We start from the raw sequence: 23,466 nt of genomic DNA on the forward strand, positions 1-23,466 counted from the left end.
TGGAGTCCAATCCTTAAAAGCAGAGGTCCACCTAAGCTAGTATCTTTCGAATTGTTTCCTGCTTCCTCACTTTTCCCCCACATATGGGTATATGTCCTATAAACTGTATGATGTAAAGAATAGTAGATTGAACTAGATCCCAGGTGCCCTGATTTCTAGTTCTAACATGGAAAATAACTTTGCAATACTGGGTGCACATTAAGCTATCCTTAGGACTCTATTTCCTCATCTGAAAAACTAGTGTAATGGAGTGATAATTGTATAGCATCAAAGTGTCAGCTAACTTTTAGGTAGGAATTTTTCTTTTCTCTTTCATGAAAGCAAGATATGAGATGGCATTTTGAAAAATGTTCACTGAGTTTTTAAAAGAAAACACACTGTTTCTGGTTTGCTTTGTCTTTAAAAAAAAAGAAAGCATTTCACTATGATGTTAAACTAAATTGTATGTTCCCCATAAACACTCTAGGAGTTATAATAATGTTATCCATTTAAAACCCTTCAAGAGCTACCATGTGGGTGATATTTAAAGATCAGTGTTCTGAAGCAATAATGTAGAATGAGCTACTGAGCTATCAACAGCCTGCATTGGTGACAAACATAATTGAATATAAATGTTTTATATGATGCACAGACACGAGTATTTGATGAGTACATGCCATTAAATCCAAATTTATTTATCATTGCTGTTCTGTGCAAGGATTTCATGTAAATTATTTCCCTTGAATGAGCTTTCCACTGTAAATATATTTCATTTATAAAAAGTCTTATTAATTTAACATGCTCATGGTTTTATCATGTTCCTTATTAAGGAAATTTATCATTTCCTCATTACCATAACATGTTAACTCAGAAATTTTCATGGGAAGGATTTGAAATAGTGGCACACTTCCCTCGGACATTTTTCTTTACACAGCATAGCCTTGCTTTCTGGAAGAACAGTACAGTAGACACACAACAACATTTATATACCACACTTTGCCTAGGATAGAATTTACTTTGTTTTCTTTCATCACATTCTTTTTGAACACATAATGCATTCTAGGCACCATGATAGGCAATACAAATGCAAAGAAAAGAAGGCCCAATCAGTGTACTTCAGGGACTCACTGTTTAGCCTGGGAGACAGGTTTGTCAGGGTAAGAGGGCAGACAGAGCATTTGCACTTCCCTCTTCTCAAGTCCCAACACACAATTAAAATGAAGGTAAAGAAGAAATAAATTCACAACTAAGAGCATAGGGGGTCATCACTGAAAGACAGATTTCAACAAATTTCTGGTAGAAAAAAAGAGATGGATGGGTAAATGATTAATCAAAGAACAGAAAGACACAATCTAGAACACTTGCAGAGGGAGTTGTAACTGATGAAAAACAAACTTTTCCAACAGAAACTCCAAAGGGGCCGCAGACTACACATGGCAGGTGCTTTGATGGGTGGGAGGAAGAAATAGATCTAAGAACAAGATGGTTAATGGAGGACATATGTGGCAGAAGTAAACTGCCCACACCTCTTCCTACCATGACTTATGCTGGATACTCAATAGTGAGGCACTTTACGCCAGGCACAAAGTTAACAAACCTGTCTGAGGAAAATAAGAGTAATTAGTTTAACTAGTAGAGACCAGAGTGGAATTTTTCTTATCCAGTCATGTACGAGTCCCCCAGTAGAGGAGTCACACCCATGATTTCTCACTCTAAAGCATTTTCCTCTGAATGCAAAGTCTCTCAGTCTCCTGAGTCCCTTATTATTAAGTGTCAATTGGCTACCATGACTCACCAGAAATTTATGAAAATACTGCAACATGAAAAAAAATGATGAAGATATGCTAAGTAAAAACTAATAGTGATGAAATAGGAGTAATTTAGAGAACCAAAATCAGTTTTAAAAATCTCGTAACCATCCTCAGGTGAATTTGAGAAGGCTCTTTATGTACAAACTAACAGAATGCTGGAAAAGAAAAAAATAATAACAAGAAGGAAGAAAAAAATCTTGAAAATTAAAAGTCATTATTGGAATGATATATTCAATAGGAAGGTTTAAAGATAAATATGAGGTAATTGCTCATTTCATATACTACAATAAAAACAAAGAAAAATAGAAGAGAAAAGATAAGATCAGTTCAGGATATCTAACGTTTGACTAATAGGAGTTCTTGGTAAAAAAAATGAAGAGAACAGTGCTGAAATGATCAAAGGTAAAGTCCCAAAAATCATTCAAAGCTGAAGGGAGAAACTAATCTAATTAAAAAGGCTTTCTAAGCACTGTACCTTAAAATATCTAGACACATTATTGTGAAATATAAAAAAAAAAAAATCAAAGATCCTAAAATCACCTGTAAAATGACAGATAATCAGACCATCATTAACTTAGCATCATAGATGAAAATGGAAAAATGGTTTCAAAGTTCTTAGCGGAAATTATTTTTTATGTAGATTTATATATTCAGGCCAACTTTCACTAAAATGTGAGGAATGAATAAAATATTTCAAAATTTGAAAGAATTCAGAAAGTATACTTGGTAAAAAAAAATCTTCCTTAGGAAATTTATTAAGGGTATGTTTCAGAAAATTAAAAGACTAAATCAAGGGGCCAGCCTGGTGGTGTAGTGGTTAAATTCGTGCACTCCGCTTCGGCAGCCAGAGGTTTGCAGGTTCGGATCCCAGGCACGGACATGCACATCACTCGTCAAGCCTTCCTATGGTGGCATGCTGGATACAAAGTAGAGGAAGATTGGCACAGATGTTAGCTAAGGGACAATCTTCCTCACACACAAAAAAGAGTAAACCAAGAGGGGGAAAAAGTGGGGAAGTTCCAATATTATAACTTTGTACCCAGCCTACAGTTAAGTTTAGATCAGAAGGAAATATATAAAAGAAACTTTATATATATATGCACACACACACACACATATATATGTATTCTCTTTATAAAACCCAGTGACCATTACACTATTACAGGGGAACCAGAGAAGAAAATGTAATTAACACAGTGTTTGGCTCTACTCTGAACTCTAATTTATATTTGCATTATACTTTTTAATTAACCTACAGACAAATTATGAACAATTTAATTTTGCTTTAAGAGAATATAAAAGCAAAGATACGATGAGGGGTGAGTTTGAAGGAAGGGAGGCACTTATGTCCTCATCTTACAAAGTGGGTGTCAAGCCATAGTAATTAAGACTGATAAAACATAAATAGTTATTTGAATTTGCATATGAGACTAGTGTAGAGAGAACCTTAGAATTGTGGGATAAATATTTGGGGAGGAGGTGTTTGGAAATATGAGTGGTGTGTTAAAATCCTGGTCTTTTAGACCAAGATATCAATAGGCAATGTGTAAATTTGATAACTCAGAGCAGAAATTTAAACTTTGTTTTACTGTTTATAATTCTGTGGGTATTTATCAGACTAATTAAATCTAGAAATGTTTTTCAATAGTTGCTTCTGGGTAGGGGAAGTGGCTGTGAGGGATATTGAGGCAATGTTAATTTTATTGCACATTCTACAGCAGTATCTGATTTTTCAAACTTTTCTGTGTTACTTTGATAAAATAAATTAAAAGAAGTAATTGTAATATGAAAAGTTCTGGAATATTGATGTCTATACAAGGTTCTATATGAGCACATGGAGAAAGTGATGGTTAATTCCAATTATTCTCTATATCCATTTTAAGAAAGTATTTAAAATGTGAGGTCATGCATTTGGGTTTTTAGGTTGGGAGAGGCTACTTGCTCAAATGCATTAGGGCTAGGTATACATTTACACATTGATCAATGAAAATTAATAAGGCTAAATGTTCATTTACTTCTCTCGTGGTAATATCTCTGTTTATTCTACTATTGACTAACATCAATATTTTTATCTATCATTATTAACTATCATTGATTTAATTCTTGTGTGATTTTAGTTTCTTGGCTTTAATTTTCCTTCTAGTAACAATTTTGTTCCATTTGATTACTCTCAAAGATTTTGTACAGAAAGATAACATTATTTTCCAGGATAAAATTCAGGAAAGATCAAATCTTAATACAAAGCTCTCATCCTGCATGCCGTTTCAAACATGCTCTATTCAAATGCCCCTAGGATAATGTTCTATTATTTTATTGCTCAAGTGTACCAATGCATTGATGTTGAGTAATTAAAGAACTACTGCAGGAGAGCTTTATATAAAAGAAGAACACATCTGGAGTTTGTAGACAAGATCTCCAAATATTGTTTCTCTGGCCACCTAATGTAGCGCTACTTAGGCATACCTTGGCAGCCCACCTTAAACACTTTGTCTACATGTGCTATATCTACCTTCTATTGATATTGTAAGCACTAATAAAAACTTTTAGGAATCGTGTATTTTATAATTGGTTAAGTTGAGAATCATAGATGGGAGCTTTATTTTAGTGTCTTGGTAAACTAAAGATTAAAGATGAAAGAGAGGTCCTATAGAATAACTGTGTACAATTGCTTCTTCTGGGGCTTGGTCTAGGTCTGGTGTCTAAAACAATTCCTCTGCTCTGTCTTTCCTTAAATGATCATTAATTATACTATCTAATTCTATATATTTTAAATTTAGGGCCCTTGTGTTTTAAGATTCATTCTAAGCTGGTAAAACCCTGCAAAAGAGATCTAATTTGAAATAGAGCTTATTTTTAGATTCAAGTGCATGAGAATAAAGATGTTTTAAGATAGTTGGCAGATTTGGCATCCTTACTGGCAAAATGTGTTTTTATTTCTATATAATTACAAAAATATGTAATTTATCCTTTCAGGCAGAGACTGTAGCTGGAGATTGGAGTGTAGCCAGAGTGTTGAACATCTTGCAGAAGGGAGTTTAGGATAATCCAAAAATTATACACTGGCAACTCTCACCTCGGCACCTGGAAAACTAGTTTAAAAGATCTTGGAAAGTGGAACACAAATCATCGGGGTGAACAAAATTCGTTAGGAATAAATCAGCCTAAGCTTTGCAAATGTAAATCATTCCCTCTCTGCCTTGAAAGGATACTTTATGATGCTTAACAAAGAGTAAATAAAGGAGGATTGCCAGATGTACTCAATTTAGATTTTCAATGCCTCTTAAAAGAGATATTTTTATCCTGAGTATCACCTGACAGTGGGACTCTGTGCCTGCGTTTAGAGAACACACAAGAAGCTTCCTTGCCATCTGGCCTGTCTAAGGTCCAGCTTTACCAGAGACCACAGAGTTAGCTGCCGTCCTGGAAAAATCCATTTCTTGTTGCAAGTCAGTTCCCAGGAACTATAAATTCTTGGCAACAAAGGCAGAAGAGGGAAAGTTCTGTCGGTGATTAAAAACTGGATAGATGACAAAAAGGCAAGACTCTGAATAATGTCTTGCTGCTATAAGGAAAGAGCTGTCTGCTTATTGGAACACGGTCATGTATTTAACTGCTTGTCTAGAATAGGAGAGGATGAGCTGATTGGAATTGCTGAGGACAAACGCTTAAAGGAAATGAATAATGTAGAGAAAGTAATTTTAGAAAGTAGACACATGTACTCTTGCCTGTAAGGAATATGAAAAACGTTTGAGAATTATTTCCTTTCTTTAACCACTGTATGATCTAATTAAGGAGATGCTACACATAAAATGGTAATTAGCTTTAAATTCAAAGGCTGGAGGCAAATGATTGACTCCGAGAGGAAGTATAAGCAGATTTCAAAGCAAAGAGCAAACATTTTTGGTTGAGGTGGTTGCTGAAGGTGTCATGGAGCAGATATGATTTGGTCCTAAAAAGAGATGCGTGTTAGTGTTAGGGGAAGACATTTGGCCATGGTGGAAAATGCCAGCGAAGAAGATAGAAAATTTCAAAGTGTTTTGCGCAGCACTTAATAGCCCATTTAGCCAGTGAAGAAGTACTGTGATTAGCCCCAATGTCTCCACTGATGACTGTTGAACAGAGAAATGACCATGATCGAAGCAATCTTTTGAATATTTACTATATATGCTAGAATATATAAAGAATGGGTCACATCCATAGGTAAGAGGCCAGAGATGCAATGGATTTCGAGGTGGCCGGGCTTTGAACCTTGACTCTATTGCATAACGTCAATTTTTTTCTAAATTAATTTAGATGAATATTAAATACAAATCAAATGCAAATACAAATAGCTCTCTTTTGAGAAGGAGAGGGCACTAGAGAAGTCGAATCAATTTAAATTCCTATGGAAAAATAAACAAGAAAGGACAGCAAGAAAAAAAAAGGAAAGCACAGAGGAACAACGCCCTTCAAGATGTTAAAATCTGTCAGTAATTAAAACTATGTGCTACTAGCACATGAAGAAAAAGATGATCCAATAAGACATAATAGAAAATCCAGAAATAGACCCAATTTATAAATGGGAGGGGGTGGATTAGGCAATAAGCGATGTGGAAACAAGTAGATAATGGTCTGATAAGAATATTAAGTAGAATCCATACATCACGTTACATACCAGGATATGTTGCAATTAGTTAAAACATTCAAATATATAAAATAAAAGCATAAAGGTAGCTAAAGAGAATATAAGAGAATTATTTTATTACCTTAGATTGGAGGAGATTTTTCTTAAACTATTTCTAATTCTGGTAGACAGAATATTAAAAAAAATGTTTAAATTCATTTCCATAAAAATAAAAAAAATTCTACACAGCAAAGTCAAAATAATAATAATCCAGGAAAATCTCCACTATTCATATGATAGACAAATGGCTAATATTCCCAATACATAAAGAGCTCCTATGAATAGATAAGGAAAAGATTTACACATTAATAGAGAAATGGGCAAAACAGGGGGGCAGGAGGGAAGGGGAAGGAAGAGGGAGAGGGAAGAGAGAGAAGGAGAATAGACTAGAACAAAATAGAAAATAAAAAAGCCCTTAAACATGAACAAAATATTCAATTTCACTCAAAATTAGAAAAACACAAACTAAGACTTCACTAATGTACCATTCTTTTACCTTCCTATTTGATAAAAATTCAGGTTTTCTAACTTGCTGAGTTGCAGAAGTGTGAGTGGGGGTGTAATAAGATCCCACCCCTATGGGTGGTGTTGAGCAACATATTAAAATTACAAATGCATATTTCACCGACTAGGCGCCCAAGACACTGAAGGGTGGCTTTGGAAGCATTTAACTGTTTTTCCAAGTTGTTTTTTTCCCCTTTTGTTATGTTAAGGAGATGCAACCACCAACTACCCTACTACTGACCAAGCTTCACCACAACAGCTACACGCAGGACCTTTGCCTTATTTTTAATGCTAAGATCTCTCTAGGAGGAGTTTAGGCCTCATTACTGTAACCTGCAGTGTATGTGGAAGCATGTTTTCCAACTGAACCTGGGTAAGCGAATACCCGTCTCTCCCTTTTGAATATTCATTCCCCATCCGAAATAAAAGTTCCTGCTCCCCTGTGTTCAAGGATGCCATGACTTTGGAGAGGATTCCTCATGGCCTCCTATTTACTGCAAATACACTTTACTTAGTGAGACAACTTCTACTGGTGTAGAGTCTTATTTAATTTGCCAGGAGGCGAGCCCAGTTGGTTTGGTAATACATATACTCTTCCATTTAGCGATTCCACCTCTGGGGCTTTATCCAACAGATATACTTTCCCATTTGAAATGCTATATTTACAAGAGTATTCAAGCAGCATTTGTAATAGTAAAATAAAAGCAACTTTTATGTACCTGTCATCGATAAATGACAAACTTCAAAATACATTCTAATTTTTAAAAAACTTTTCAAGTAAAGGCATGACAGCCTGTCTTCTCACGAACCACAAAAGAGCTTTATCAAATATTTTAATCAATTCATCCACCAAATAAAATTCAATGCCATCATTTTCCCATGAACTCAAAATAAGAAAAGGAGAAAAAACAGTGGGCTTAAAGAATTGTTCAGGAAATCATGATCCCTTAAAGGTTAATATGTATTGTTAACCATTTTGTAATATTAGGAAATACTAAAATAATAACAATAATAACAGTAAAGACTAACATTTTATAATATCACAAAATACATTTTTCTCTCTCTCCATGCACACCTATTGTAACATTGTTAGGCTCAGCATGTGTAGCTGTCAAACAAAAAAAAAAAACCCTATTCATTGTGCGTCCAATAAAATGCTTTCAGAAAGAAAATAGTTTCCTCACTCTCGAGAATGCTCTTCAATTTTAAATATGTGTGAGACTTCTTTTATAAAAATAGAATTTGACTCTACATTTCAATTAATTCAAGAATATCTGTGAAGCAATTATTCTCAGTGACTTGATCTTTATTAAGAAACAGCAGCACTTCGAAAAAAATAAAAATTAGGACTGTTAGAGGAAACAGGCAAGAAACCTCAATGTTATAAATATTCAGCTCCCACATAGATACCTTCAGTTCAGCCTCCTTTCAGAAACAGTGTAAGCAATGATGAAAAGAAGGGAAAGTGAGAAGCAGCAACCTTCAAACCTGGAGTTATTGGTGACTATAAAAAAAAAAAACCCTCCCATCTAGTTTGCTTTTCACCCTGGGATTCAGAAACTCAGCAGATATCATTGGAAAAACGGTGGAAGCCCAACTTCATGTATACTTTTCCTCTTCAGATATACCTTTCCTATTTCTGAATAGTCATCAACTCTTCTATCCTTATATCTTGAATGTCATCTTTCAACATCCAGGTTTTTGGTTTTGTTTATTTTTTTCTTTCCTAGATTATTACGTGCCTGGAGAACCATAGACGAGTCTCTCAGAAACTCAAAGGAATAGATTGTTTACCGTGGTTTAAGAAATGTATACCAGGGCCCGCCCCGTGGCTTAGCGGTTAAGTGCGGGCGCTCTGCTGCTGGCGGCCTGGGTTCGGATCCCGGGCGAGCACCGATGCACCGCTTCTCCGGCCATGCTGAGGCCGCGTCCCACATACAGCAACTAGAAAGATGTTCAACTATGACATACAACTATCTGCTGGGGCTTTGGAGGGAAAAATAAATCAAAAAAAAAAAAATCATTCTAAAAAAAAAAAGAAATGTATACAAATCATTTGGGTAATAATCTTACTCTTTCCCTCTCCATGTGCAGAAGTAATTGAGAAATAAACACAAGAGTCAGATGGAGGATCAAAAAATCAAGTTTTTAAAACTGATAAAAACTGAATTGGAAAATATAGCTTAGCCTTAAACTGGAACCATGCTTCTACTCTCTCCCTATCTCTCATCCTCAATTTTCCTTATGCATCCAGAACTTCAGGGCTGATTCCTGCAGTATAGTGTGCCTATAAGATGGCTTTATGACGGAGTGGTAAATGTCTGATTAAGGAGCCCAGAAAGAGAAGAGGAACTTAAGGCACACAATTTTACTCGTCAGGTAAGTAAGTCTTCCTTTGGGAAAGAATGAGTCAAGAAGCCAGGGTAGAAGTGGAGGATCTTGAATCCTGAGTCACTCTTTTGAGTGACTCAAACCAAAAACAGAACACTATCAAAATGCTAATATTCTCTCTCTGAAGAGTAAGACAGCAACCACTTTTTATTCATCAGCACTTTCTCCTAGGCAACAACATCAGATAATCTAGCTGATACGAAGAACTCTTGTCAAAACTATAATACCAGAATAGAAAACCTCAGATGGAAGAACTGAGATATATAGAGTTTGGTGAGATACAGGAGAAGCAGATTCAGGTGAGGGTCATAGTTCAGGCTCTTGGGTGCCCAGGCTGCCTCATGATAATTCTGGATTTGAACACATATTTCAGTTACAATTTTACTTTCAGCTGGCCAACATTCTAAGATAAAGGTAGCAACATCTAACATCTATATTATGCTATCATCTAGAATTAGCAAGGATGTATGGTTTCTCTTCCATACTTATTTTTTATTGGATTCACTTGAACTACTGAGTTGCTCTTGCAAACTGAACAGGATATCTTGATTTTTACCCTTGCTGACATTATGAGCAACCTCATCCACACTAAGTATCAATAATAATGCAAAAGAACGTTTACTGAACACTTCTAATTGTCCTAGACATCATGCTTTAACCACTTGCATGCATTATTCCATTTAATATTCATGACTTTAATAGATATTATTAAACAATTTAAAGCTGTTTCTATCTGAGAGCAAAGTTCTTTCTCTAGGATGTAATCCTTTAAATAGCTGCATAACACCCAGGAAACTAGATAAGTAAATTTATTCAAAATTTCTTACTATTGAATACTGTATTCATCAAAAATGTCCCTCACTTTTTTTCCCAAACAAGTGGTACCTTTTTATTAATTCGGCTACCGCTCATGTACCCAGCACGTGGCACTCCTCTCAGGAGAATAGCAATGAATGAGGCAGACAGTGGGCTTACTGTTGAACCATCATCTAGGTGGCATTGTGTTGATTTATCACAGTCGATGCTCTCCTATTTTCTCCAGAAGGCTAATAGGCCTACCAAGAAATCACGGAGTATTAGGAATCTAAGAAGCTATAGTTTAATAGAGAAAATGGTCTCCTCTAGGAAAGTATTATTTACTCACATTGATATTACCCTGTGGTGACAGATAAGAATCCTAGGGGAGATTGCTATGGATTACTATGTAATCTGCTAGAGATTCTCTGTGAATGAGCTTCATTCCTGAGTGAATCACCATGGGCCTTATTGAATAGTCTGAATTCCAAGGCTCTGAACTACCATTTGGATGTTCTGAAAACAGGGGGATATTGGCAGACTAATAGGAAATAGTTAGAATATGAGAAACTAAAATGAGCAAAAATAAAGGTCTGTACATTTTGTGTTAAGGCCCCAATATTGCTGAATTGGCCGTTATTTTTTTTTTGATTAAAAAAGTATATCACAACAGGTGGAATTGCTGTAGTCCTTTCAAGTTATTTGTTACATTGACTTCATCCAGTGAATTTAATGCATGGGTGGATAATTTGGTCAAAACCGGACAATGAGACGATTCAAAACTAAAGGAGTAAAAGTACCAGTCATGGTCATAAACAGATGATGTTTGGGAAAATGTTTTACACTGACCTGGAAAATATTTCTACTGGAATAATACGTATTGATTAAGGCAAAAATATTTTACTGGGGTTAGTTCAGCTCCTATTTAATTTAAGATGGTAAAAGTGGAAGAACTTGCCTTGTTTCTCTTCTGTCAGTTGAGCTCATTAATGTGTTTGCCTGATGAGTTCTCTGATGGGACGTGAGAAAGTAGGGAAGCAAGAAGACTAGTACTAGCTTCCTTTATCTTTGAAATCAACCCATTCATGCCTCTTAAATGCTAATGCTTATATAAGAAAATTGTGTACTTCTCACACTGGGTATCTTAGAAGTCACAGCTGTGTGCTCCCTACCTCTTCACTAACCAGAGGGTGTGTATTAAATACATAAAATTTTAAACTTGGAAAATTAGGGCAAAATTGGAGGACAAACCTGCAATCAAGCACTGTAGAAACAAATATAAAAGTTATATTCCATATAATAATATGAGATATTCCTAGGCTACCATATACCTCAGTGGATATTTTGATTTATTATAGGGTATTCAGACAGATGCCAAATCATAAACTTTCAAAGGCTGGGCCTTTCACAGTGCGGGAAGATGAGGATGAATGGAAGTTACAGTAGGCAGAGCTCTCTACTGGGGACCATGGGTGGGGAGGAGAAGTTAGTGAAAGCAAGCAGTTGACACAAGATGCTTTAATGTCATAAATTTAACGTGTGTTTTCTTTAGAGAATACTACATTTCAGTGTTTATGCTAAGTGCCGGAAAACTTATAATGTAACTTGTCTCATAATTTAGTGAGGGTTTTTTTGGTTATAATTTACATAATGGCAAAAAATTCGATTCATATAGTTACCTATTTATCGTTGTATAATGAACTTAAATATTAGTGTTTTATTATTAAACTTAAAACAAATGATAACGTAGGTCATTAATTTTTGATAAAATGATTTAAGTTATGGTCTAACATATTCATGTGTAAGTGATTATAAATACTACAATTGTGTAAGGAAATAATGCACTACCATCAGCAAAATATTTTAAAATAAATTTCCATTTCATCAACATTCTGGGACGCACCAGAACTGAAGTGAAATCTCTCTATCTCAAAGAAAGTATTACATAAACCCTCTACTATTATGGATCCAAACCTTTCTTTTTTAAATTTTATTTATTTATTTATTTATTTATTTATTACAATTTTATTGAGGTCATAATGGTTTATAACATTGTGAAATTTCAGGTGTATATTATTATTTATCAGTTTCTGTATAGACTGCATCGTGCTCACGACCAATAGTCTAATTTCTATCCATCACCGTATATATGTACCCCTTTACCTCTTTTGCCCACCCCACATTCCCCTTCCCCTCTGGTAACCACTAATCTGCTCTCTTTGTCCGTGTATTTGTTTATCTTCCACATATGAGTGAGATCATTCAGTGTTTGTCTTTCTCTGTCTGGCTTATTTTGCTTAACATAATACCCTCAAGGTCCATGCATGTTGTTGCAAATGGGATAATTTTGTCTTTTTTTAATAGTGGTCCATTGTATATATATACCACATCTTCTTTATCCATTCATCAGTTGTTGGGCACTTGGGTTGCTTCCACATCTTGGCTATTGTGAGTAACGCAGCAATGAACATAGGGGTGCATAGATCTCTTTGGATTGTTAATTTCCAGTTCTTTGGGTAAATACCCAGTAGTAGGTCAGCTGGATTGTATGGTATTTCTATTTTTAATTTATTGAGAAATCTCCATACTGTCTTCCATAATGGCTACACCAGTTTTCATTCCCACCAGCAGTGTATGAGGGTTCCCTTTTCTCCACGTCCTCTCCAACATTTATTATTTTTTGTCTTGGTAATTATAGCCATTCTGACCCGTGTAAGGTGATATCTCACTGTAGTTTTGATTTGCATTTCCCTAATAATTAGTGATGTGAAACATCTTTTCATGTGTCTGTTTGCCATCTGTATATCTTCCTTGGAAAAATGTAAGCTTTCAATATGCTTTATGATATTGTCATGTTTTCTTCAAGCTACAGTAGAAAAACAAATTCTTGGTAAGAGAAGTAATATTTCTTGACTGATGTGATGTAAAAATTTTAATATACCAGACTTTTCTAAATTAGAATAGCTAAACAAAATGTTTTCGGTCAAAAGCGAGAGTGTCTCAGGCAAAAATTTGTATTTATAATGCAACTGGATTTATGTCTCTATGTTAGACACCATAAGTGACTCATTCTCACATGAAAGGTTATTATCTGCAAGCAGAATATAGTTATCTCAGATTTTCATTGTTTTTCCATTTATGATTAAATATTTGTATTCCATCTTTATCTCCCAGTTTTCATTTTTACTGCTCCATCTGGTGATCAATCATGTCTTGTGTTTTTAAATAGTAGTTTGTAGAGGGTTTAAAACACATCTATTTTTTACATTGTCAGTAATAAAAAATGTATTGCTTATAGTGTCTCCTGGGGTACATATTCATGTCATGCACATCGGAGTCATTGAAAGATTTCTGAAAAGGAAAAGGTTAAAGGGCAGACATTTTTAATGCCAAAAGTCTGATCAATATAATAAGGAATTACATTGCTAGGCCTATTTATTTTTTCTTGCTTCACAGAAACAGAAAAAGAGGAATGCAATCTCACAGGGTGGAAATAACTTGTGGTGAATTGCTGCCATCCAGATCAACTTTAAGTCCAAATGGTTCATTCAGCTTAGACTAGATCCTGGTGCAGCTCAGTGAACTGATGTTCTTGAAATCAGGCATAGAAATTCTGAAGCAATGCATCACATTTGCATCTATGATTTGCTTAAAATATTCCATTTAGCCTTTCCTCCCAGGAAACAAAGCCAGTAGTACTTGATTATTGAACAGCCCTTTTTGGATACTTAGTTTGAGGACATTTTATTAAGATTATGGGAAACTTGAATTTTACAGAATGAATCATGGGTTATATTTCAGTTTTGATTTGTCTCCAAGGGTTGAAATAGATAGGAGACTAGGATACATTATATATTACCTCTATTTCAGCATGCTCCTATTACAATCTCAGGCAGAGTCAAATGCTTTTGAGAAAAAGATTAAATTGTTAGAATAAGAGTTGCAAGAAAGGAAAAGATCCATAGATGGAAAAGTGGACTTAGAAAAATAATATGCAATATTTTTTATGTAGGTATGTATATTTTAATTGTATCATTCTGTGGTTACGTTCACAATAATCAATTTAAACAGTGGTTTGAGAGATATATCTAATCCTTACTTTCAGAGAGAGGACTCTAGCTAACTCCTTTAAGTGTAAAATAAAGTTTGGGGCATGCACATAAACACACACGTGCACACACGCGTCTCTAATCAACTGACTGAGTGCAGAAAAGCATTACTGTGAAGCATACAAAGAGATAAGTACAAATTTTTTTCCCTAACGGAAGAGCAGGAAGCAACGGAATAAACCCTTGTCTTGGATTCTAAGAGGTCTGAATTGCCTCAGTGTAACCTTCAGAGCAAACCCAGCATCTCTGTATTTCCTCCTGTCTCTGTCCATGTGTTGCTAGGATGCTGAGGTAGGACATGGACACATGACCTCCCACTCACCCCTACACAGGGCCAAAACCCAATCTCAACCCCACACCTTTTATTCTTCTTGTTCTTCTGTGAGGAAGTGCCTTCCCAGGGCCAATCAGAGTGTCCAGTACATGTTAAGTTCTTAGAAAGCCATAAGCTGACCTGATTCTCGATATTGAAAGATAAAAATAAGTAATACTTTGTAGGAGGATGATTTTTGTTCATATTCAGTGGTCACTTCTCAGAGAGGCTTTATCTGACATCTCGATCTAAAATAGTGCTTTCTATCCTTCTCTATCCCCTCCCTAAATTATTCAGGTTCATTTTTTTGTGTGTGTGAGGAAGATCAGCGCTGAGCTAACATCCATGCTAGTCCTCCTCTTTTTGCTGAGGAAGACCGGCTCTGAGCTAACATCTATTGCCAATCCGTCTCCCTTTTTGCCCCAAAGCTCCAGTAGATAGTTGTATGTCATGGTTGCACATCCTTCTAGTTGCTGTATGTGGGACCAGGCTTCAGCACGGCCGGAGAAGCGGTACATCGGTGCCACCCAGGATCCGAACCCCGGCCGCCAGTAGAGGAGCACGCCCACTTAACCGCTAAACCACAGGGCCGGCTGTCTGGTACATTTTTTATCATAGCATTTTTATCAGAATTTTAACACAAATTATATTATAGACCTATTCATTTCTTTACTTTTTTAGTCTCCCCAATAAAATATAAGGTGTATGGAGAAAGAGTTTGTTTTGTTCCCCTTTGCCTTATGGAAGAGAACGGTGCTGGCACTTAGGAGATGTTCAATAAATATTTGTTGAGTTAATGAAAAATTAATTTGTTGGGTGTCTTAGGTCATGTTCTCCCAGAAGCAGACTTTAAGCCAAGGACTGAGTTACAGTAATTTATTAAGTACACGCTCCCAGGAGAAACCAGTAAGGCGGTAGGGGGATGTGGAGCAGGACGGAAAGGGAAAGGAGCCAAGTGAGGGTGTGATTTCGGTGAAGTCCAGACACAGGTAGTTCCCATGAGGAGCTCTGGAATGTAAAGTCCAGCTCCAACCGTCTTCACCTGGAAGCAAAGGAGCTGGGTTCTTATCCTTCCCACCAGTCAGTCTATTGGCTGGTAGCCCCAGGTGTGAGGTAGGAAAACTCTTCTCCTAGCTTGTTGTCATCACGGATCCCACTTACCTGTCTTGAATCACCTCCCTCTTTTAGATGGTGATGATTAATTAAGTTGAACAATTAATTGTGTAGCAAAAGAAGGATAAAGGGCCATCTACTTCCCTATTAGACAAAATATATATTTTAAAGTGGCCTAATTAGATTTGTAAAGCATGGTCATGGATATCATTTGATCCTCAAAGCAACCTTTTATGCTAGACATAAAGATATTATTCTCTTTCTCTCCAGATTTTGGAAAAATGAGGTCCAGATAGGTTAAGTTTTAGGAGTTGAGCCAAGATTCAAAAAGGGGCTTGATTGCAGAAATTATTTATGTTCTTACTGCTGTATCAAGCTGTCACATAAAGAGATTATTCTGCCTTTATTTTCTTAATCAATGAAAATCTAAAAATAAAAATTTAAGACCAAGTAAGTGGGGAAGAAAGAATCAAAACAGGTTAAGGAGGGAAATGTTAATGACGGAAAGAGCTTAGAGGCTCTCCAAGCACGTTGAGTAGGGCTGCCCGCTCCATCTGTGCTGGAGAACAGTGTGACACTACGTCCCCCCTATACCACCTCCCTTCTGTTGAGCCTCTCGACTTGCTATTATTCAACTGAAGCCTACTCTAAACACTGAATTGTGAGATATTCAAGATCTCGCTTATGGAAAACAATTTAAGAAATAACATTTGAAGAATGGTAGTGGGCTGTATTGGTCAATGATGAGAGAAAAGAAGTATTTGTCTGGAAAAAAACAGAACCAGAAAACAACTGATGACCTATATACTGGCTGGAATGACTTTGCCTTCAGGTTATAAAAGCACTTTGTGTCTGTTTATTTGTTTGGCTACTGTGAAAATAAAACACTTCTATGCAATCAAAATCTGAACTTCTGGGAAAAAAAAGTTTTTTAACACCTAATTGTATTGGTACTTCACAACTATAAATATTGTATCTTTCTGTATTTAAATATTAGAGGCCAGTGTAAAATTTTAACCTATTCCTCACAGATGATAAACCAGGTATAAAGACTTTGATATTCAACTTGTACATTTAAATGTTTTTGTATTAAATTTCACAAAATATAAGAAAATGAATTTGAATAGTCAGAAAATAAATATGGTTTTAGATTATTCCTTTAACAAAGGATATAATGTCATAATATTATATTGTTTGTAATTTATAGTTTTCTAAGCCATTTTGTATACCTCATCTCATTTTATTCTAACAAACATTATTTTCAATTTCTATAGAAAATTTTGCCATTTATTAGAATTTTTGAATCACAAGAATTTAGAGCTGGCAGGGAAAGAACTTAATATTATTTAAGCAGAGAAAATGTGGTGCAGGGAGATTTCCAATGTCACAGACTCTCAAGTAACAAGATAGATGTAAGAACTACATCACAGAGGTTGGTGTTCTGAGCTGAAGCCCTCATGGTTCTCTCCTCATTCCTGTCAAAACATTTGAGGCAACTTTTTATCGGTCTTTGATAATTTACTTCTGGCTCCTGAATAGACTTCTTCAGGAATACTGATATGGATTTCCTGACTTCACATTGGATTGTCTCAAGTCTCCTCCTTGTCCTCTGTTTTATTTACTTTGATTGATTTTGAGTCTAGCTGCAGCCCTGGACCTTGTTTCTGTCAAGTTCTATCTGTTGAGACTGCAACACCAGACTCACAGGGGCCTAGGGTTTGGGAATAGGGGCTGGATGTGAAGTGGGCTGAGATGTCTCTGCAGCACCCATCATAGTACCCCCGAAAAAGCAAAAGGCAGCAAGCAGCTAAAGCAGACTTTAATTTGAGCATTTTCCCATGTCATCAAACATTCCTTGAAAAGATCTTTTGTAATGGCTATAATCACCCATCACTTGAATATGCTCTCAATGAACATCTCTTCTATTTATGGATATATATGTCATTTTAAAATAAATTTAGGTTGTTTCTAATGAAAAAAGATCAAATGAAAACTTGTGTATATATGTCTTTGTACAAACATGAGACTATTTCATGAGGTTAAATTCCAAGCTGCTAATTACTGGATCAAAATGTAGGAATGTGCTTAGATTTCTTGAGACATATCGCCCAACTGCTTTGCAGAAAGTTGTATTCATTTTATACTCCCTTTAATAATATGTGAAACTAAGTCGTAATGTCCTTGACAGATTTGAATATTTTGAAAAATATTTGACAAATTGACGGGTAGAAAATCACATCTTTTTGTTTTAATTTGCCTTATTGAGTATATATCCAAGGTAATAGACAAAAATTGCTAATTAAAAAACAATACAAGTTGCATAACGTTATTATGCATCATTTATACCTGATATGATATACATTTTACATTGTAGTCCATTCATCTATTTGAAAATGAATTAAAATATAACTATAAATTTGCAAGTTAAAACCCAAAGTGATCTTACTGCCCTCTGATTTCATAGGCATTCAGTACATACCTTTTTGTGACACCTGAAATATAGTATTGTGGTAATTTCTTTTCACCTTTTGCTATTTAACTTTTTTTTTTTTTAATGCACTGGATTCTAAGTAACTTACGCTAGGGACATTGATATAAGCCTCTATTGGCTCCTTTAGCTTCTACTATAGCAGGTGGTATGTGTTGCAGAATTCTCAACACACATTTGCTGACTGATTTGATGAAGGGATAGATACAATCTCTATGTTGGAAAACACAAGCCTTCAGCATCTGGGGGTCATGAGAACAGAGTAGTTACGCTGTGTTCACAAAGATTTTAATATCATATGTATTGTCAGAGGTCACAAGATTTTCCCTGGAAAAAAAGCAGAACATAGCAGCGTGAGGAGCAAATGTGCATAAAGAGACCATCTTGACTGATATCATCCTGTTCGCTTTCTGGAAGATGCACCTTCATCTCTCTGATCCTGATCTTTCTCTGACCCGAAACCATCAGTGTTACCCAATTTAAGTTTTTGTAAGCCCTTTTCCTCCTTCCTTCATCTGGACTTCTTTAGCTTTTTTTTTGTGTGTGAGGAAGATCAGCCCTGAGCTAACATCCATGCTAATCCTCCTCTTTTTGCTGAGGAAGACCTGCTCTGAGCTAACGTCTATTGCCAATCCTCCTCCTTTTTTTCCCCAAAGCCCCAGTAGATAGTTGTATGTCATAGTTGCACGTCCTTCTAGTTGCTGTGTGTGGGACACGGCCTCAGCATGGCCGGAGAAGCTGTGCGTAGGTGCGCGCCCGGGATCCGAACCCGGGCCGCCAGCAGCGGAGCGCGCACACTTAACGGCTAAGCCACAGGGCCAGCCCTTCTTTAGCTTTTTAGCTTTGGTTAGTTATACTCTTTTTCAGACATAAAATGTATGTCCACTTCTATATTAATTCTGTCTAGCACTGAACCATTTCCAGCCATTTATTTTTACTATGAGACTTCATTCTTGCAAGCATATTCTTCTCACTGCTGCAACTATCTACGAATTGAGTGTATCACCTTACTTTGCTCTAGCTTTTGCAGCATGGTTCGGCTCTTGGTAATGATGTTCCTAAAGTACTATGGCAGCTACAGAAAAGCATATAGCTTCTTCAGCTGGAATTTACCATGACCCCAGTCTGCCTTCAGCTAGCGCTTGACATACTTTATGCAATATTGTGACAACAGAGATAACTTGCCGCCATATCTTAGGATGAAAAAGAATCATGTAGGTCAGAAGCTGCATGTTTATTTGCGTTTGTTACAATGTGTTGAATTGTGAATATTCCACCTCTCTCGACCTCTCCCCCGGTACCTGCATATTATTTAGAGTCCAGCATAAATCAGTAGCTGGCCACCACGAGTATGACTCCATAAGGAGAGCCCAAAAGGAGCAGAATTGGGGATAGATTGATGCATAAAATAATAATTCTAGTTCTCTTGGGCCAAATCAGCCATGAACCTCATTGATTCCAAATCAGAGTGATTAAATCTTTGTCTCTCCAAAAAGCTTTTTGGAATAGGCAAGCATTGAAATGATAAAGTATTTTCGGGCTTTTAAAGTTTTCTTGTATTTGATTTGTTTTGTATGCGTGTGTGTGTGTGTTTTGAAAAGCTACCGTTATCTATAACCTTCTTAAGCCAACGTAATGATATTTCATGATTTGGACTTTTCTTACTTCCTAAGTTTTATCTTTCAATCTTTGCCCTTCACTTTTTTGTTCTAATAAATGTAAAATTCCTTATTATTCTCTGAATACATTATATTTTCTTCCTGCTTACCACCCTGAATACATATTTCACTTTCTTCTCCTGGGTAGTTTTTACAAATCCAGCAAATTAGTATTTGTTGAGCCTCTAAACTGAGCTAAACGTCTCTCTTCCATGCATTCATTGACCCATGAATATCAGTATCATGATGCTTATAATGCTGTATGTAAATTATCTACATTTCACATGAATGTTTACCGCACAAGCAATGCCTCAATGTAAGGGCTTATATCTTATTTATCTTTGAATCTGCAGTGTTCTGAATAGTGCCTGGTATGCAATACATGTCTGCTACATGGAATTTGAGCATCGTAATAACCCTTTGAAATAGATGTTATTATTGTTCATATTTTTAGTCATGGGGATTAAGTTTAGAAAAATTTCTGAGATTTACTGAGGCAGTCAGGAATGAAGACAACCTTGAATCCAGTGCTCTCCCCAAAGCTATTAGAGTTCCAATAGACTGTAATGCCTCCAGAGCACAGGTCTGTACCAGTCTAAAGTCTCCTATGTCTCTAAATTCACACATAGACACAAATAAGTATTTTTCTATACCCCCTTCTTAGTCAGTCACCAGAAGAAGGAAGTCCTCACCAATCATATTTTATTCCATGTCCAAAGACACACAAAACTTACCCAGATTGGTCAAATTCACAGCTACTCTTTGAATTACATTTTATAGATAGTGTTCATAAGTCTGTATAGTCCAAACATATGGTAGTCTCTTCCTGGGCTTGTGGCCTCTCAAAACTTTGTCTAATTAAAGAGGTAAATTCGAAGACTAGGATTTGGGTTCAAGGGTCAGAGAGAAAATAGATCTCACACTTCTTTGATTGTAAATAGCATACATACATATCTATATTTAAAATAAAGTAGTCTTTCAAATGCTTTTGCTTAGTTTCTTGAAATTCCACTTCAGGGGTTATGGCCAAAGCAAAGTATAAAATGCTTCTTTGTTGCATTTTGCTTGCATTGTATGTACACCTCCCATGGGAACCTTGCAGAAAAGAATGACAGGCTGTAGATAAAAATGGGATATTCACAAATTTCCTGGGCAAAATACTAATATAATATTACACCTTAATAGAAACCAGTTATTTTTTTTATTCAAACATAATATTCAAACATCCGGAGAGATCCACTTGTCTATTGTGGAGGAAGGACGTACCCCTGCTCATTGAATGACCTTGTCATGGTGCCTGCATGTTCACTGAGTCACTGAGAAGGGGAGGGTTTACCCTCCCCTGTCTCTTATCAGAGCACTCACGGATCTTGGCCAAAGAAAAGAACAAGGGAAGCATGCATGCGTAGGTCTGATCTCATCGATTCCACAGCTTAATTAGAATAGAGTAGCTTTGGCCAAAATTGGCTTTCACTAAAAAACATGCAAGAATTCTTTTTTACCTTTGTGGACATTCAGGAAAATTACACATTGTTTAACCCACATTCAAATAGCTGCTAAAATAGCAAAGTGAAAAATAAACAATTTTAAGTTGAGTTGTTTGTCATAAAATATGCAGCTTATCTTGGCAATGCCTTAGTCAAATAGTTTTAGTCAATGTGAATCAAGAGTTGGCAAGCAGTTTTAAGCACTAAGTCATTGCCTTGCCTAAGCACCCCGTTAGCTGGAGACAACTTGGTTTGTTTCAAAGTCAGCTAACACTGGGAAATGACTTCCAAACAGGATTTGATGTATTAGCCCCAGAACCACAATGAAAAGAATTCTGAGAGCATCGTAGACCCTGGCTCTGCAGTAACACTTTGAAGACTTTGTGAGGACTTTGAATGGGAATTTAATCTCAAAATTTACCAGAAATCTAGTAAAACAAGTGAAAAATAAATTGACATTTCTGAAAAAACTGCTTATTTCCTTCTGTATATTTCAAACTTAAGTCTCTCAAGAAAAAAGAAAGATGAAAGAAAGAAATTAAAAAATAAGGGAAAGAAAGAAAGAAGTAAGGAAGGAAAGAAAGAAAGGGAGAAAGAAAGAAAGAAAAGAAGGAAAAAGCATTTTAATAAAAACTTGATTACACACAGGAAACAGTTTGTCCAGCTTTCATTATGTATAAACTTTAAAATTCTCCTTTTCTTGTGTAGGATAAGTTAGGTATGCTTCTTGTATACTTATCAGGAGGGATAAGATTTATGTCATTGAATTAAGGACATTTCAGATTTTTTTTAGACAATCTTTTAGACAGCTACCATTGTATGATTTCAAGTACAGTTTAAAAAACCTTTTTATTTAGGAATAATTTTAAAGTAAAAATTTACAAAAATAAGAATTGCACAAATAGTAACAGGTTCAACTATTGTTCACGTTTTACTCCATTTGCTTCTTCATTTTTTGTCTTTCTCTTTCTCTGTATATATACCCACACACACAAACACACACATAATATTTTTGTGAATCGTTAGAGAGGACATTGCATTCATCATGCCCTTTTTCATTATTTATTTCTTAAAAATAGGAATATTCTATTATATAATCTGAGTATAATTATGAAATTCAGTAAATTTAATTAAAATAAGGCTTTTTGATAATCCTTGATTCATATTCCAATTTTGCCAGTTGACTCAATAATGCTTTGAATAGCACTCCCCCCTCCTTCAGCACAGGATCCTGTCTAGGATCAAATATTGTGTTTAATTGTCAGAGTTTTCATAGTCTTTCTTTATCTTTTTTTTTTTTTTTGGTTTTGGTGAGGAAGATCAGCCCTGAGCTAACATCCAGGGCTAATCCTCCTCTTTTTGCCAAGGAAGATTGGCTCTGGGCTAACATCCATGCCCATCTTCCTCTACTTTATATGGGATGCCGCCACAGCATGGCTTGACAAGCAGTGCCTCGGTGCGAGCCCGGGATCCGAATGTGTGAAACCCGGGCCGCCAAAGCATAGCGTGTGCACTTAACCGCTACGCCACTGGGCTGGCCCCCTTTCTTTGTCTTTTGATATTGACATTTTGAAAGAATACTTTTTAAAATATGAAATCCCTCACTTTTTTTTATCTGGTGTGTATTCATCTTCAATTCAGGTTATGTATTCCCAGAGATAATACCATATAAGTGCTTTGTGTTATTCTTAGATTATCACATCTGGAAACAATAGATATCCATATGCCTCTCACTGGTGACTTTAATTTGAATCACAGAGTCAAAGGGTTATTGATTTCTCCACTGATAGTTACACTTTATTTTTTTCCTTACAATTAATGTACAGTCTGGTATCGACACTTTAAGGCAATACAAATATCGTGCTCCTCATCAAAACGCGGCAACAATTGATGATTCTTGCTTGAATCAATCTACTATGATGGCTGCAAAATTCTGCTTTTCTACCTTCAAAACTCCCACCACATTCACTAGTTGGCGCTCTATTGTAAATAAGAACTCTCCATTCGCCTCCATTTATTTGCCTATTTATTATTGGTATGGGCACATGGATTTTTTCCTCAATGATTAGTAATTTATCGCTATACAAAATTATTTTGGTATTCAAATTGCCATATAAACTGGCTCTTGAATGCTTGTGACATGCATCGTTAGTTT

The sequence above is a fragment of the Diceros bicornis genome, chromosome 16 (assembly GCF_020826845.1).
Source record: "Diceros bicornis minor isolate mBicDic1 chromosome 16, mDicBic1.mat.cur, whole genome shotgun sequence".
In the NCBI taxonomy this organism is placed as follows: Eukaryota; Metazoa; Chordata; class Mammalia; order Perissodactyla; family Rhinocerotidae; genus Diceros; species Diceros bicornis.